At 53.4% G+C, this 15,542-nt stretch overlaps 1 long non-coding RNA gene across 1 annotated transcript in view; it reads left to right on the top strand.

The window, feature by feature from the left end:
- LOC106725798 overlaps positions 1-15,542 on the top strand; it is an 18,639-nt gene that overhangs the window by 1,396 nt on the left and 1,701 nt on the right. The gene's annotated exons all lie outside the window — the stretch shown is intronic.

Genomic DNA, 15,542 nt, shown 5'->3' with positions numbered 1-15,542 from the left:
AGCGTGGAAGAGAGAGGGAAACACAGAGAGAAACATTGATGTGAGAGAAACACATCGATTGGTTGCCTCCTGCACACGCCCAGACCAGGGCCCGGGCCTGGGAGGAGCCTGCAACCGAGGTACGTGCTGTTGACAGGAATCGAACCCAGGACCCTTTAGTCCGCAGGCCGTCGCTCTATCCATTGAGCTGAACTGGCAACACAGGCATGTTATTTAAAAAATTATTTGGAAAGAATACTTCGCGTGGGCTCTCCCCTCCCGATGAAATTGCCAGCGTGCAGTGTGCTGTGCTGACTGGGTGCAGGGGTGGACAGCAGACCTCTGAGACTGTTCGTCTCGCTGGACTAAGGTCACAGAGATGAGCAGAAGTAGCGTGCCTCCTGCCTTCTTGGAGTTTTTGTCTGGGCGCCGCCCTTATGCCCCTTCGGTAGTGACTTCCCATGTCTCCCTCCCTCGCTCAGGCCCTGGCAAATGCAGTTCCCCTCTTTGGTTCTGTGAGCCTGACTGTTTTGCACACCTCACTGACCTGTAATCCTGCAGTGTTTGTCTTTTTGTGACCGGCTCATCTCACTTAGGGTGACGTCCTCAAGATGCATCCGTGTTGTAGCATCCTGCAGACTTGCTTGCTTTCTTTAAAAAAAAAAAATTGCCCTAGCCGGTTTGGCTCAGTTGCTAGAGCGTAGGCCTGCAGACTGAAGGGTCCCAGGTTCGATTCTGGCCAAGGGCACATGCCTGGGTTGGGGCTCGATCTCCAGTGGGGGGCGTGCAGGAGGCAGCCAATCAATGATTCTCTCTCATCATTGATGTTTCTATCTCTCTCTCCTTCTCCCTTCCTCTCTGAAATCAATAAAGAAATATATTTAAAAATTTTTTTTGTTGATTTTAGAGAGAAGAAGGGAGAGAGGGATAGAAACATTAGTGATAAGAGAGAATCATTGATCGGCTGCCTCCTGTGCGCCCCACACTAAGGATTGAGCCGCAACCCAGGCATGTGCCCTGACCAGGAATTGAATCGAATCGTGACCTCCTGGTTCATAGGTTGGTGTTCAACCACGGAGCCACACCGGCCTGGCTTTCTTTCTTTCTTAAGGCTTTTGTTGTGCCTGTCGACCACGTTTATTCATTTATCTGAAGCTGATTCTCCATCCAGATCTCCACCTCCTCTCACCCTGGGGGTTGGCTCTGTGTTAGAGGGGAGTTCAAGGGCGATCTGTGTTCACAGGAGCATCACATCCTTACACCGTGCCCTCCGGCAAACAAGGGCTTCCCCGGGGCGGTTGCCACCGCTGGGAAGTCGGTCGGCAAGGGCTTCGGAGTGTGCAGGGCACGGAAAGGGACGTGTCCGTGTTTTCCGCATTGGGCTGTTGTGGTCAGTAAATAAATGAGATCACATAGTGGCGCTCCCAGCACGGAACCAAACCCCGGCTCAGGCGGCTTGGAGTCCCTCTCTGCTTAGGCACCTGCCCTCCCCCCCCACCCCCGAGGCAGCAAGGAGTGGGGAAGGGGAGACGTGAACTACGCATGCTTTTTGGAAGGAGGTAGGAGTAGTAGCCCATGTGGTTCTTGCACGGAGGGGCCTTGGTTTGGACAGAAGCCTGGCACTGGGACAGGCCGGGCCGTGGTGTCCCTTTAAGTTCCCAGAGCATCTCGCCGTGTGCGCCATGTCCCTGTCGATAAACGGTGGGGCAAGGCTTGGCAGGGCTCGTGGTCTGCGTGGCACTTGTTCTTCTGGAAAACCACACAGCCCTGAGTTTCACAAGAGCCTTGACGTAGGGTTCGCTCTGATTCCGTGTCTTGTCCTGTGATTGGTGGTTTGTGGAGAACTGATATAAAGCTAGCCAGTGGTTAGGGTCGCCGAAGGAGGAACGCACGAGGCCCAAGTGGTAAGGGATGATGAATTTATTAGGTCATCTGGATACCCAGATGGGCTGAGCCCCCAAATGGCACCAGCCCCCAAAGATGGTGAGTCAGTGGCTTTTAAAGGACTCGAGGCGGCTTTTTCTGGGCGGGGAATTCTCTGTGCAGGTCTGGATTCCGGGAAACTCCGGAGGGGAGAGAGAATGGTCTCAGCCAGTGGAGTGTGGTCTAAGCCAGTGGAATGTGGTCTAAGCCAGTGGAATGTGGTCTAAGCCAGTGGAGTGTGGTCTCAGCCAGTGGAGTGTGGTCTCAGCCAGTGGAGTGTGGTCTAAGCCAGTGGAGTGTGGTCTCAGCCAGTGGAGTGCCCATTGTGAAGTGGCCTGGAGGTCGGATCCCAGGGGAGGGGGTTTCGACTCAATTATTTGATCAGACCCAACAGCGGCTTAGGTTGGTTTCTTCATCCCTTCCCTCGTTCATCCATCTATTCCCTTTCCCATCCCTCCATCCATCCACCCCCCCCGCCCCCGCCCACCACACACAGGACCATGTTGTCTGTGTCCTGTTCCAGGCTCTGAGATTATAACAGTGAACCAGATGTGGTACCTGCCTCTGTGCCTCTCTCAGACGCAGGCAGGAGGCGGACAGACACACAGGTACCGTCCAGTCTGGGAAGACGATGGAGGAGAGCCCGGGAGGTGTGGGTGCGCAGGGGTGAGTTTGGAGGACGCCAAAGGCAGACTTCACAGAGCGCCCTTTCTGTGGAGGGCGTGTTGCCTCCATGGCGACTGAATATTTTCTAACACTTCGGTGTGGTAATTTGCCAACATCCAGCAAAGTTGAAGGGGTTTTATAGCCAACACCCATATCCACCCTCTACATCCTGCAGTGAGCATTGTCCCAGGACGTATTCAATGAAATACCTGTTCTATTCATCCATCCACCTGACCTTTTATGCATGTTACAGTAAATTGCAAATATCTGCACACTTCGCCCAATTATTTCAGCAGAGGTTTGTCTGTAGTTTTTCTTTTGCTGTCAACGCACACGCAGTGAAGTGCACAAATCTTAGGTTTACATTTGTTGAGTTTTGAGAACTGCAGACACCTGTGTAACATGAGTATATTCTAGGATATAGAATATTACCTTCATCCCCCGTTGGCCCATTCCAGCCAGAGCTCACCTGTCCCCCCACCCCTCCCCCCTCGATCGATCAGATGCGCCTGTTCTAGAACGGGATGTGAATAGGTCCCTGCAGTCTGTGCTCCTCGTGTAAGGAAGGCTTCAGGATGACTTGCATGTTGCATAATGTTTGTGCAGCATGATGCTTTTTGAGATTCGTCCATCTTGCTGTGTGTCAGCACTTTTTTCTTTCTGCTGACGAATAGTCGTCCATTCTCTGGACACATCACGGTCTCTTAATCCGTTTTCATCATGATGGACTCCAGGGCTGTGTCTAGGTTTGGCTGTCTGGGGAACGTTGCTCGGAAAACTTGCAGGCTTTTTGTGAACATGATTCCGTTTCTCTGGGGATGCTATCTGGGACTGGAATTGCTTGCGATAGAGCAGGCGTTTGTTTAGTTTTGTGCAAAACTGCCAAAAGGCTTCCCAACATAGCGGTGCTGTTTTCTGCTCCTACCAAGGGCTCCATTTGCTGCACATCCGTGCCAACACATGGTGCTACCAGTCTTTTTCACGTTCCGTATTCTGAGTGTTTAGTTGTATTTCCATATGGTTTCCACTAGCATTTCCCTGATGAGTAATGGGGATGGACTTTTAAAAAAATATATTTTTATTGATTTCAGAGAGAAAGGGAGAGGGAGAGAGTGAGAGAAACATCAACGAGGAGAGAGAATCACTGATCGGCTGCCTCCTGCATGCCACCCACTGGGGATCGAGCCCACAACCCAGTCCACAGGTTCCTCTATTCACTGAGTCAAACCCACCAGGGTGGGGATGAACATTTTTTTTCATGTGCTTCATAACCAGTCAGATATGTTTATTTGTGAAGTGTTTTTTTTAAAATATATTTTATTGATTTTTTACAGAGAGGAAGGGAGAGGGATAGAGAGTTAGAAACATTGATGAGAGAGAAACATCGATCAGCTGCCTCTTGCACACCCCCTCCTGGGGATGTGCCCACAACCAAGGTACATGCCCTTGACTGGAATCGAACCCAAGACCCTTCAGTCCGCAGGCCGACGCTCTATCCACTGAGCCAAACCGGTTAGGGCTATTTGTGAAGTTTTTATTCATAACTTTTTGCCATTAAAAATTGGGTGATTTATAATTATTTTTATTTTAACAATATATTTTTATTGATTTCAGAGAGGAAGGGAGAGGGAGAGAGATAGAAACATCAATGATGAGAGAGAATCATGGATTGGCTGCCTCCTGCACGCCCCACACTGGGGCTTGAGTCCTCAACTTGTGCATGTGCCCTGACCGGGAATCGAACCCTGACCTCCTGGTTCATAGGTCGATGCTCAACCACTGAGCCTTGCTGGCCGGGCTGACTTATAGTTATTGAGTCTGGGCTACATGTCTGGGTACCCGTCCTTTGTCAGATATGAGACGATTCTCTACGAAGCGGTGGTTCTCCTATTCATTTTTCTTAGTGTAAGTTCCGTGCACAGATGTTTTCCATTTGGATGAGGTTAGTTTATCGGGTTTCTCCTTCCAGGCTATGGCTTTGTGTGTCTTGTAGAAGAAAACTTGGCTCAATAAAACATACTCAAGTCACCACGCTCTTTTCCTGTGTTCGCTTTGTGAAAGTTTTATGGATGAGCTGGTAGGTTTAGCTCTATCGCTCACTTTGCATTACATTTTCTGTATGATGTGAAGTAAGGGTTGAGGTTCATGTGTTTGGTATCTGGATACCGATTTCTTGAGAAAAAGCCCTTTGCTTCGTGGATCGCTCCGGTGTCCGTATAAAAGGTCAGATGCCTTGTACAGTGAGCGATCTTCTGGATCCTGTTCTGTTGACCTTACCTCCTATCTGGGCACCAGACTGTCTGAATGGTTGTGGGTTCATAACAAGTCTTGAAATCAGGTTGCGAGGCGCTGGCCGGTGGGCCCTGGAAAGGTTCGGGGTGGGGGGGGCCCACCTGGAGGGCCGTGTCGGGGAGCAGCCTGGTTCTCTTGGCTCTGCCTCGCCAGCCTTCACAGCACACGTGGCTGAGCAGTGTCTGCCTCCGCCATCAGACTGCCAGACTCCCGAGAGATCGGGGCTGGTCCTTATCGTCCGCCCGTCCCATAGGCACCTGGCTCCGTGCTCAGCGCGTGGTAAAGGCTCGGTAAACGCTGCCTAGTGCATGAGGAGGGAGAGAGAAGGAGGAGACAGCCCTGTCTACGCAGCAGCCGCTGATGGCATCAAGCACAGAGTAGACGGCATGCTCGCTGCTTCAGATAAACGCGTCTCTTCGTGCCAGCCTGGGAGGCCCTGCGTCTGGCTGATGTCTGCTTCTCAGACACCCGCCCTGGCCCTCGTCTTCCTGCTCAGTCCTCTCCAGCCCTTCTTCCTGTCTCTCCAGCATGCCGGACTGATTGCTGACTCAGGGCCTTTGCACGTGCTGCGCCCCCTCCAGCCCGCCCAGTCCACCCCTGGCACTCTCTCCTGACCCCTCTGATGCTGGGCCAGCGGAGAGAGTCCGGGGCGTGACGAATAGTCGTCCATTCTCTGGACACATCACGGTCTCTTAATCCGTTTTCATCATGATGGACTCCAGGGCTGTGTCTAGGTTTGGCTGTCTGGGGAACGTTGCTCGGAAAACTTGCAGGCTTTTTGTGAACATGATTCCGTTTCTCTGGGGATGCTATCTGGGACTGGAATTGCTGGCGATAGAGCGGGCGTTTGTTTAGTTTTGTGCAAAACTGCCAAAAGGCTTTCCAACGTGGTGGTGCCATTTTCTGCTCCTACCAAGGGCTCCATTTGCTGCACATCCGTGCCAACACATGGTGCTACCAGTCTTTTTCACGTTCCGTATTCTGAGTGTTTAGTTGTATTTCCATATGGTTTCCACTAGCATTTCCCTGATGAGTAATGGGGATGGACTTTTAAAAAAATATATTTTTATTGATTTCAGAGAGGAAGGGAGAGGGAGAGAGATAGAAACATCAATGATGAGAGAGAATCATGGATTGGCTGCCTCCTGCACGCCCCACACTGGGGCTTGAGTCCTCAACTTGTGCATGTGCCCTGACCGGGAATCGAACCCTGACCTCCTGGTTCATAGGTCGATGCTCAACCACTGAGCCTTGCTGGCCGGGCTGACTTATAGTTATTGAGTCTGGGCTACATGTCTGGGTACCCGTCCTTTGTCAGATATGAGACGATTCTCTACGAAGCGGTGGTTCTCCTATTCATTTTTCTTAGTGTAAGTTCCGTGCACAGATGTTTTCCATTTGGATGAGGTTAGTTTATCGGGTTTCTCCTTCCAGGCTATGGCTTTGTGTGTCTTGTAGAAGAAAACTTGGCTCAATAAAACATACTCAAGTCACCACGCTCTTTTCCTGTGTTCGCTTTGTGAAAGTTTTATGGATGAGCTGGTAGGTTTAGCTCTATCGCTCACTTTGCATTACATTTTCTGTATGATGTGAAGTAAGGGTTGAGGTTCATGTGTTTGGTATCTGGATACCGATTTCTTGAGAAAAAGCCCTTTGCTTCGTGGATCGCTCCGGTGTCCGTATAAAAGGTCAGATGCCTTGTACAGTGAGCGATCTTCTGGATCCTGTTCTGTTGACCTTACCTCCTATCTGGGCACCAGACTGTCTGAATGGTTGTGGGTTCATAACAAGTCTTGAAATCAGGTTGCGAGGCGCTGGCCGGTGGGCCCTGGAAAGGTTCGGGGTGGGGGGGGCCCACCTGGAGGGCCGTGTCGGGGAGCAGCCTGGTTCTCTTGGCTCTGCCTCGCCAGCCTTCACAGCACACGTGGCTGAGCAGTGTCTGCCTCCGCCATCAGACTGCCAGACTCCCGAGAGATCGGGGCTGGTCCTTATCGTCCGCCCGTCCCATAGGCACCTGGCTCCGTGCTCAGCGCGTGGTAAAGGCTCGGTAAACGCTGCCTAGTGCATGAGGAGGGAGAGAGAAGGAGGAGACAGCCCTGTCTACGCAGCAGCCGCTGATGGCATCAAGCACAGAGTAGACGGCATGCTCGCTGCTTCAGATAAACGCGTCTCTTCGTGCCAGCCCGGGAGGCCCTGCGTCTGGCTGATGTCTGCTTCTCAGACACCCGCCCTGGCCCTCGTCTTCCTGCTCAGTCCTCTCCAGCCCTTCTTCCTGTCTCTCCAGCATGCCGGACTGATTGCTGACTCAGGGCCTTTGCACGTGCTGCGCCCCCTCCAGCCCGCCCAGTCCACCCCTGGCACTCTCTCCTGACCCCTCTGATGCTGGGCCAGCGGAGAGAGTCCGGGGCGAAGTGCGCACTCTGAGTGAACTTGGAGGAACCCGGCCTCACGCCCTGCCAGGGAGGGAGGAGGAGACCTTGGGGAGAGCGTTCCGAGAAGTTTGCTTCAAAGCCGCCCTTTTTGGATTGGCAGCGGACCCTCCGCTTCAAGAGCCGGAGGGTGGGAGCCCAACTGACGGGGAGTTAATTAAAAGTCATGGACTCGCCAGAGGCAGTGTGCGCACGCAGTAGCAGGAAGTGGCGCCGAGTAATAGCATAATAGTCCTTCACGCCCCTCAAAGGACGGCCCGCGCAGCTGGGCAGAGGTTGCATGCACGGTACTGCCGGGCCACGCCGCCTGTCTAGGCGTGGTGATCATTTCCGAACGAGAGCATATTATGTCGTCTCGTTCCACATTCCAGACGTCCACATCTGCATGTCAATTTATGGGGTGAAAGAAATAGTTGATTAATAGCAGACTAACCAATTTAGGGCCCAGACTGCAACAAGCCCACTGCGGAATTAAGCAGGGATTCGATTTTACATATGTGTTTATCAGTTTGAATGTTCAGAAACTTTTTTTAATGTATATTTTTATTGATTTCAGAGAAGAAGGGAGAGGGAGAGAGAGATAGAAACATCAATGATGAGAGAGAATCACTGACTGGCTGCCTCCTGCATGCCCCTGACTGGGGATTGAGCCTGCAATCCGGGCAGGTGCCCTGACCAGGAATAGAACCGTGACCTCCTGGTTCATAGTTCGATGCTCAACCACTGAGCCATGCCGGCTGGACATGAATGTTCAGAAACATTTACTTGGGTATTTCCCCTCCTTAAAAATAGTCTTTTGGAATCCTTTTGATCTTTTAAGTTGCTGGCCTTCGTGGTAATGGTAGCACTCAGAAAATGCACAGCAGGATTTTAAGGTGGACGGTACACGTTTATGGCCACTGCTCAGCACTGTTCTAGGCGGTTGTGTGTGACCAACAGCTGGACAAGTCTCATTCCAGGCTATGGCTTTGTGTGTCTTGTAGAAGAAAACTTGGCTCAATAAAACATACTCAAGTCACCACGCTCTTTTCCTGTGTTCGCTTTGTGAAAGTTTTATGGATGAGCTGGTAGGTTTAGCTCTATCGCTCACTTTGCATTACATTTTCTGTATGATGTGAAGTAAGGGTTGAGGTTCATGTGTTTGGTATCTGGATACCGATTTCTTGAGAAAAAGCCCTTTGCTTCGTGGATCGCTCCGGTGTCCGTATAAAAGGTCAGATGCCTTGTACAGTGAGCGATCTTCTGGATCCTGTTCTGTTGACCTTACCTCCTATCTGGGCACCAGACTGTCTGAATGGTTGTGGGTTCATAACAAGTCTTGAAATCAGGTTGCGAGGCGCTGGCCGGTGGGCCCTGGAAAGGTTCGGGGTGGGGGGGGCCCACCTGGAGGGCCGTGTCGGGGAGCAGCCTGGTTCTCTTGGCTCTGCCTCGCCAGCCTTCACAGCACACGTGGCTGAGCAGTGTCTGCCTCCGCCCTCAGACTGCCAGACTCCCGAGAGGTCGGGGCTGGTCCTTATCGTCCGCCCGTCCCATTGGCACCTGGCTCCGTGCTCAGCGCATGGTAAAGGCTCGGTAAACGCTGCCTAGTGCATGAGGAGGGAGAGAGAAGGAGGAGACAGCCCTGTCTACGCAGCAGCCGCTGATGGCATCAAGCACAGAGTAGACGGCATGCTCGCTGCTTCAGATAAACGCGTCTCTTCGTGCCAGCCCGGGAGGCCCTGCGTCTGGCTGATGTCTGCTTCTCAGACACCCGCCCTGGCCCTCGTCTTCCTGCTCGGTCCTCTCCAGCCCTTCTTCCTGTCTCTCCAGCATGCTGGACTGATTGCTGACTCAGGGCCTTTGCACGTGCTGTGCCCCCTTCCAGCCCTCCCAGTCCACCTGACCCCTGATGCTGGGCCAGCGGAGAGAGTCCGGGGCGAAGTGCGCACTCTGAGTGAACTTGGAGGAACCGGGCCTCATGCCCTGCCAGGGAGGGAGGAGGAGACCTTGGGGAGAGCGTTCCGAGAAGTTTGCTTCAAAGCCGCCCTTTTTGGATTGGCAGCGGACCCTCCGCTTCAAGAGCCGGAGGGTGGGAGCCCAACTGACGGGGAGTTAATTAAAAGTCATGGACTCGCCAGAGGCAGTGTGCGCACGCAGTAGCAGGAAGTGGCGCCGAGTAATAGCATAATAGTCCTTCACGCCCCTCAAAGGACGGCCCGCGCAGCTGGGCAGAGGTTGCATGCACGGTACTGCCGGGCCACGCCGCCTGTCTAGGCGTGGTGATCATTTCCGAACATGAGCATATTATGTCGTCTCGTTCCACATTCCAGACGTCCACATCTGCATGTCAATTTATGGGGTGAAAGAAATAGTTGATTAATAGCAGACTAACCAATTTAGGGCCCAGACTGCAACAAGCCCACTGCGGAATTAAGCAGGGATTCGATTTTACATATGTGTTTATCAGTTTGAATGTTCAGAAACTTTTTTTAATGTATATTTTTATTGATTTCAGAGAAGAAGGGAGAGGGAGAGAGAGATAGAAACATCAATGATGAGAGAGAATCACTGACTGGCTGCCTCCTGCATGCCCCTGACTGGGGATTGAGCCTGCAATCCGGGCAGGTGCCCTGACCAGGAATAGAACCGTGACCTCCTGGTTCATAGTTCGATGCTCAACCACTGAGCCATGCCGGCTGGACATGAATGTTCAGAAACATTTACTTGGGTATTTCCCCTCCTTAAAAATAGTCTTTTGGAATCCTTTTGATCTTTTAAGTTGCTGGCCTTCGTGGTAATGGTAGCACTCAGAAAATGCACAGCAGGATTTTAAGGTGGACGGTACACGTTTATGGCCACTGCTCAGCACTGTTCTAGGCGGTTGTGTGTGACCAACAGCTGGACAAGTCTCATGATGCTACAGAGCTGACAGTCCTGTAGGGGGACAGGTGGACACACAGACAGTGAGCACACATGGTGTTTCAGCAATAATCGTTGCTCTGTGGGAGAGTATACTACAGTGCATTGGCCAGGGAGGGTAGGGCTGCTTTCTTTGATCATGTGAAGATCTGGGGGGAAGAACACCATAGACCAGTGGTCGGCAAACTGCGGCTCGTGAGCCACATGCAGCTCTTTGCCCCCTTGAGTGTGGCTCTTCCACAAAATACCAACTTCTGCTCATGGGCCACGAAGTTTCAATCGCACTGTACGTGCGCGCCCACACATGGTATTTTGTGGAAGAGCCACACTCATGGGGCCAAAGAGCCGCATGTGGCTTGCGAGCCGCAGTTTGCCAACCACTGCCATAGAGGAACGCAATAGCAGACGCAAAGGCCCTGCGGCAGGGGCAGTGGAAGCATGTGCGGTCCCTGTCTGCTAAGCAGGGACTCAGAGTACACGGTTGCTCTTCGGGAAAGTGACGAGTTAATCAGCCAATAGCATGCCGGTCAGAGAGCCTCAGCTCGAGTCTGACACAGCTGAGTTGGAACGCTGGCTCAAGCCGGGGACTCTGGCAAGTGGCCTCGCTTCTCGGAGCCTGAAAAGGGAGCTGTTACTTTACGCAGGAACCGCTTTTAGAATTCTGAAACACGATGCTTACACTGGAAGCCTTGACCGTTCGCGCAGACGTCTTTCCCAAAGGGTGGGGTCTGTTTCCTTGTAATGAGATATTTGCTCATTTGCTACTAACGAGGTTGTGTTGGCCTGAGGCGTCCTTTGGAGGAATTTGCTGGCTCCGGGTTCGCTTTATTAAGAGCTAAATATCACCGGGAGTGCAGGCTCACTCCTGAATGGCTTTCGGCCAGAGCCTCGGCCAGATCAGCTGACCCCTCACTGACCGATTTGACAGCCTTCATGGCTCAAGTGCGTTTCCCGTCATCTTTCCATAATGAGTCCCATCCCCTCCGCTGGGTGAGCCTTCCCAGGCCTTCCCACTGCACGGAGCGTTCCCACCTCACTTCACCCCAGTGACACATTGCATCCCCCAGGGCGTCAGGAGCACCAGGCTGGCCCTGGCCCCTGGCCCCTGGCCCCAGACTTCCTTGGTGTTTCTGACACTGTGCGCTCCTCTATGACTCCAGAGGGGATCAGTGGGTGTGTGAGCAGTGGCCTTCATTTATTTATAAAACACACAGTCACCGCTCTTCCATCTGCCATCAGAAAGAACTCCCTTCCGCCACAAAGCTCAGATGTTCCGTGTTTGTTTAGTCTTTATTTTATTTATTCATTCACAATTGTATCCCTAGGATCCCCTTTTAAAACCCTTCAGCAGCTCCCCAGAGCCCTCAGGACAAACACCAATCGCATGAGTTTGCTATCGCTGCCATGACAAACCCCGCAGACTGGGCTAACCGGCAGGAGTTCTCCATTGTCTCGGTTCCAGAGGCCGAGGTCGGCCATCACACGTCCTCAGAGCCTCTCTCCTCGGGGTGCGGACAGCCGTCTTCTCCCTGCGTCTTCACATCATCTTTTCTCTACATGTGTCCACCTCCAAATTTCCCCTTTTTTATACGGACTCCAGTCCTATTGGATCCCACCTTCATGACCCTGTTTTAACTTAATTATCTATTTGAAGACCCTCTCTTCAAATGCAGTCACATTCTAAGGTAACCACATATCAGGGCTTCAGCTTATGGGTTGTGGGAAATGCAGTTCAGTCATTTAAATGTCATTTAAGGCCGTCTGTCACCTGCCCTCACTCACCTTGTCTCCTCTCCGAGATGTTACTGTGCTGCCTCAGGTGAACACCAGGGAGGCTGGCCCAGCGCCGGCTGGAACTCAGAGAGACGAAGGGTCAGTGCGGCTCCGAGAGGAGCTGGACACACCCTGAGGGAACCTCCTCGGGGCGCTGTCCCTTTTTATAAGCCGACTGAGGACAGCATTTAAATGTCATTTAAGGCCGTCTGTCACCTGCTCTCACTCACCTTGTCTCCTCTCCGAGATGTTACTGTGCCGCCTCAGGTGAACACCAGGGAGGCTGGCCCAGTGCCGGCTGGAACTCAGAGACGAAGGGTCAGTGTGGCTCTGAGAGGAGCTGGACACACCCTGAGGGAACCTCCCCGGGGCGCTGTCCCTTTTTATAAGCTGACAGGACAGTTTAGAATCAAGTACCCAGCAGCTTGAGCACTTCAGGGGACTGTGGTGCCCAGCACTTGTGTATCAGATGGGCACGTGGCCAGCGGTGGGAAACAGAAAACCTGCCTTATCGTGGCTTAAACGAAGAGGGGTTTATTTTTCTCACATAACAGGAAGTCGGAAGGTAGATGGCTCCCCGGCAACAGGTTCAGCACCTCGGAGATGCCCCTGGCCTCGTGGGCCTAAGTGGCTGCTGCAGCTCCAGACATTACGTCTGTGTTCAGGCAGGAAAGACAAGAAAGTGGTGGAGGGGAGAAAAGTGGCTATTGTCTTCTTTCTATCCAGAAAGCCTCTAGCAGACTCATCTCTTCCATTGGCAGAGCTGTGGTTACTTCCGGTTGCCCGTATTAATGGCGCACATTGCCTCCTGGAAGAAAATGGTTGTCCTGTGAGAGGGGGGAAGGGAGGATGCGCTGGGCGGTTAGCAGTCTTTGTCTGCAGAGACAGCCTTCCCGTCGGCTAAGGACATTTGAACAATGGACCCCTTAGTAATGGTATTTAATCCTGATTCCCCCCTCCCCAAATTTGTGGTTTTCTCAGAATCTTGGTCCTGCAAACATTAGTGCCCTTGAATGTCACACTCACGCTTTTATTCACTGAACAGCATTTGCTAGGCACATGCCAGCAGTGGTAGGGGGCAGGGCCAGGAAGGTCAGCTGAGTCAGGGGAGGGGCAGCGCCGGCCGGTCCATGGGAGGTCTGGGTCCCAGCTCCACTCCGGCCTCTGGTTCTGGGGTCCTCAGAGCTGGCTTGCCTGAGCTGAAAGTAGGGGTTAGAATCCTGGCCGTCAAGGTCACCAAAGGTGCAGCCAGCCAAAGACTGTCCTGAGGATTCCAGCCCAGTGATGCCCGGCTGGTCTGCACCACGGACCCCACAGGAAGCTTTGGAAAAGGACAGGACTGCGGGCCCTCTGCAGCCGGGGGCATGGCGACGCCGTCCGCACTCTGAGCGTGAAGTCCGCCCAGAGACCAGAGGCCGCGGGTGTAGATTCTTGTCCCCCTTATTCTCCGCTGACGTGGGACCCACTCCCCGGGTTCCTGTGTGAGGTGTGCTTGCCACCTGCCAGTCTTGGGTCACATGGCCGAAATCCACACCAGCCAGCATTTATTTGTTTGTCCCAGTGAATTGTAATAATGACGACATCGGTCCCTGATTGAATTAGACTAATGAGGAGTGTTAATTGGGTGTTTGCCTTTCAGCAGCCTGAGTGGCTGTGGCCAGATTGCTCCTTCTCCGCCTCATTAGCCGCGAGCTCTTGGGGGCTGCCCCGCTACGGAGCGAGGTGCCATGTGGGACCAGTTTTTCCACCGTAACGTGTGCCCCTGGGGCCGGGGCAGGGTCCCTCTGCAACACCCGTCCTAGCTCCTGAGGCTGAAAGGCTGCAGGTTCCACAGGTTCCCGCCGTCACATGGTTCCCGGGGACTGAGAGCCCCTCCTCCCACACTGAGTACAGGCAGGAAGGACGCCCCCCTGCGGAGGCCACACTGGGCCAGCCGACCCAGGATCAGTGACCTTCAGTTCCCCCTTGGATTCCAGCTCAGGCCTGAGGGCCGGGCCAGGGGGAGGTCAGGAGGAGGAGACGCCTGCAGGAAGGGTGTTTAAGCAGAGGGAACAGAATATGCTGAGGGCCCCATTCCCAGGCTGCAGGGTCAGATCTGGGCACATCCTTTTTACTTTTAAAATCCTCACCAGGGGATTGTTTTTCCCCCCATTGCTTTTTAGAGAGAATGGAAGGGAGGGGTGAGAGAGAGAGAGAGGGAGAGAGAGAGAGAGAGAGAGAGAGAGATCGCTTGCCTCCTGCACGAGCTCTGACAGGGGCGGGGACCCAGCCTGCACCCGAGGTACGTGCCCTTGACTGGAACCGAACCCGGGACCCTTCAGTTCTCGGCATGATGCTCTATCTACTGAGCCAAACCGGCCAGGGCAACCAACTGCCCGTTTTTATCTCGTCCTGAAGTCAGACTTTCAAGCCTATTCCAATTCATTAGCTCGGCTCTGAGCTTGGAATTCTAATTTAATTTTGAAGCGTCTCATCTAATCCCATGCCTGTCTCTGAGCTGCTGTGCGTGTCACCCTCTTCCTGCCCGTCCCTGGGCAGTGAGAGCCATCGTCATTGCCAATGAGGGTCAGGGGCCAGGACCTGGCCTCATCACAGCCCAGCTGCCTGGGGCTGGACCGCAGGCTCCCAGCCCGGCAGCGCCCGGTCTACTGCCCATCTCTTCCACGGAGACGAATGAGGATGAGGGAGGGAGACGTGCCAATGAGCGGAACGACCAGCCCACCGCGCGTCTGCCTGCGGGCGTGGGTCTCGGCGCCCAGGGTTCCAGAAGGCTCTGCTGGGACCCTCCACAGAGCCAGGGCACCCCGCTGCTTTTGTGCAGCACACCTTGGCCTCCTGGCGTTTTCCAGGTTCAAGGTCACTGAAAAAGGAAGCTGCACGGGCCGTGGTGCCATGAGTTTTACTGCCTGGAAACACGCCGCCTGGAGGTTCGTGAACTGTGCTCATTAAGGCATTAAGGTTCACGGGGCATTACTGTCCCCCAATACTGCGGGGCAGTGGCTTCCTGGGTCCCACTAGTCCAGTGGTTTTCAACCTTGGCTGCACATTAGAATCACCTGGGAATCTTTTTAAAATCCTGATTTCTGGGCCTCATCCTCCGGAAATTCTGTTTCTTTGTTACTAATGTTGTGGCCCCACCCCATAACAAAGAAACAGAATTTCCGGCGGATGAGGCCCAGAAATCAGGATTTTAAAAAGATTCCCAGGTGATTCTAATGTGCAGCCAAGGTTGAGAACCAGGGCACTAGTCTCTTTTAGTGCCACCCAGCGGCCAGGGTGGGTTTTGCCAACTCAGTGCAGAGGGAGGCTCAGAGGCAGAGCCGGAGCTGGAGTAGAATTCAGGCTTCCCCCTTGTCCTGTATGGGCCCCAACAGACCCACCGCCCGGCAGAGCCGAAAGGGGTCCGATATCCCAGCAAACAGCAACCCGGTGCTCAGAGTAAACCCAGCTCCTTGGCCCGGCCTCCAGGCCCGTGATTTCACCCGGTGTTCTGTGTCCCGGGCCCTGATCTCAAGGAGGAAGCGGCCCTGGTGGAAGAGGCGGCAGAGCCTGTGGGTTGAGTCCTGAGACTTGAGAAAGCCC

This window comes from Myotis brandtii, unplaced genomic scaffold (assembly GCF_000412655.1).
Source record: "Myotis brandtii unplaced genomic scaffold, ASM41265v1 scaffold188, whole genome shotgun sequence".
Lineage (NCBI taxonomy): Eukaryota > Metazoa > Chordata > Mammalia > Chiroptera > Vespertilionidae > Myotis > Myotis brandtii.
The sequence above is the reverse complement of the archived record's forward strand: the minus strand, read 5'-3'. Positions and strand labels throughout refer to the sequence as shown.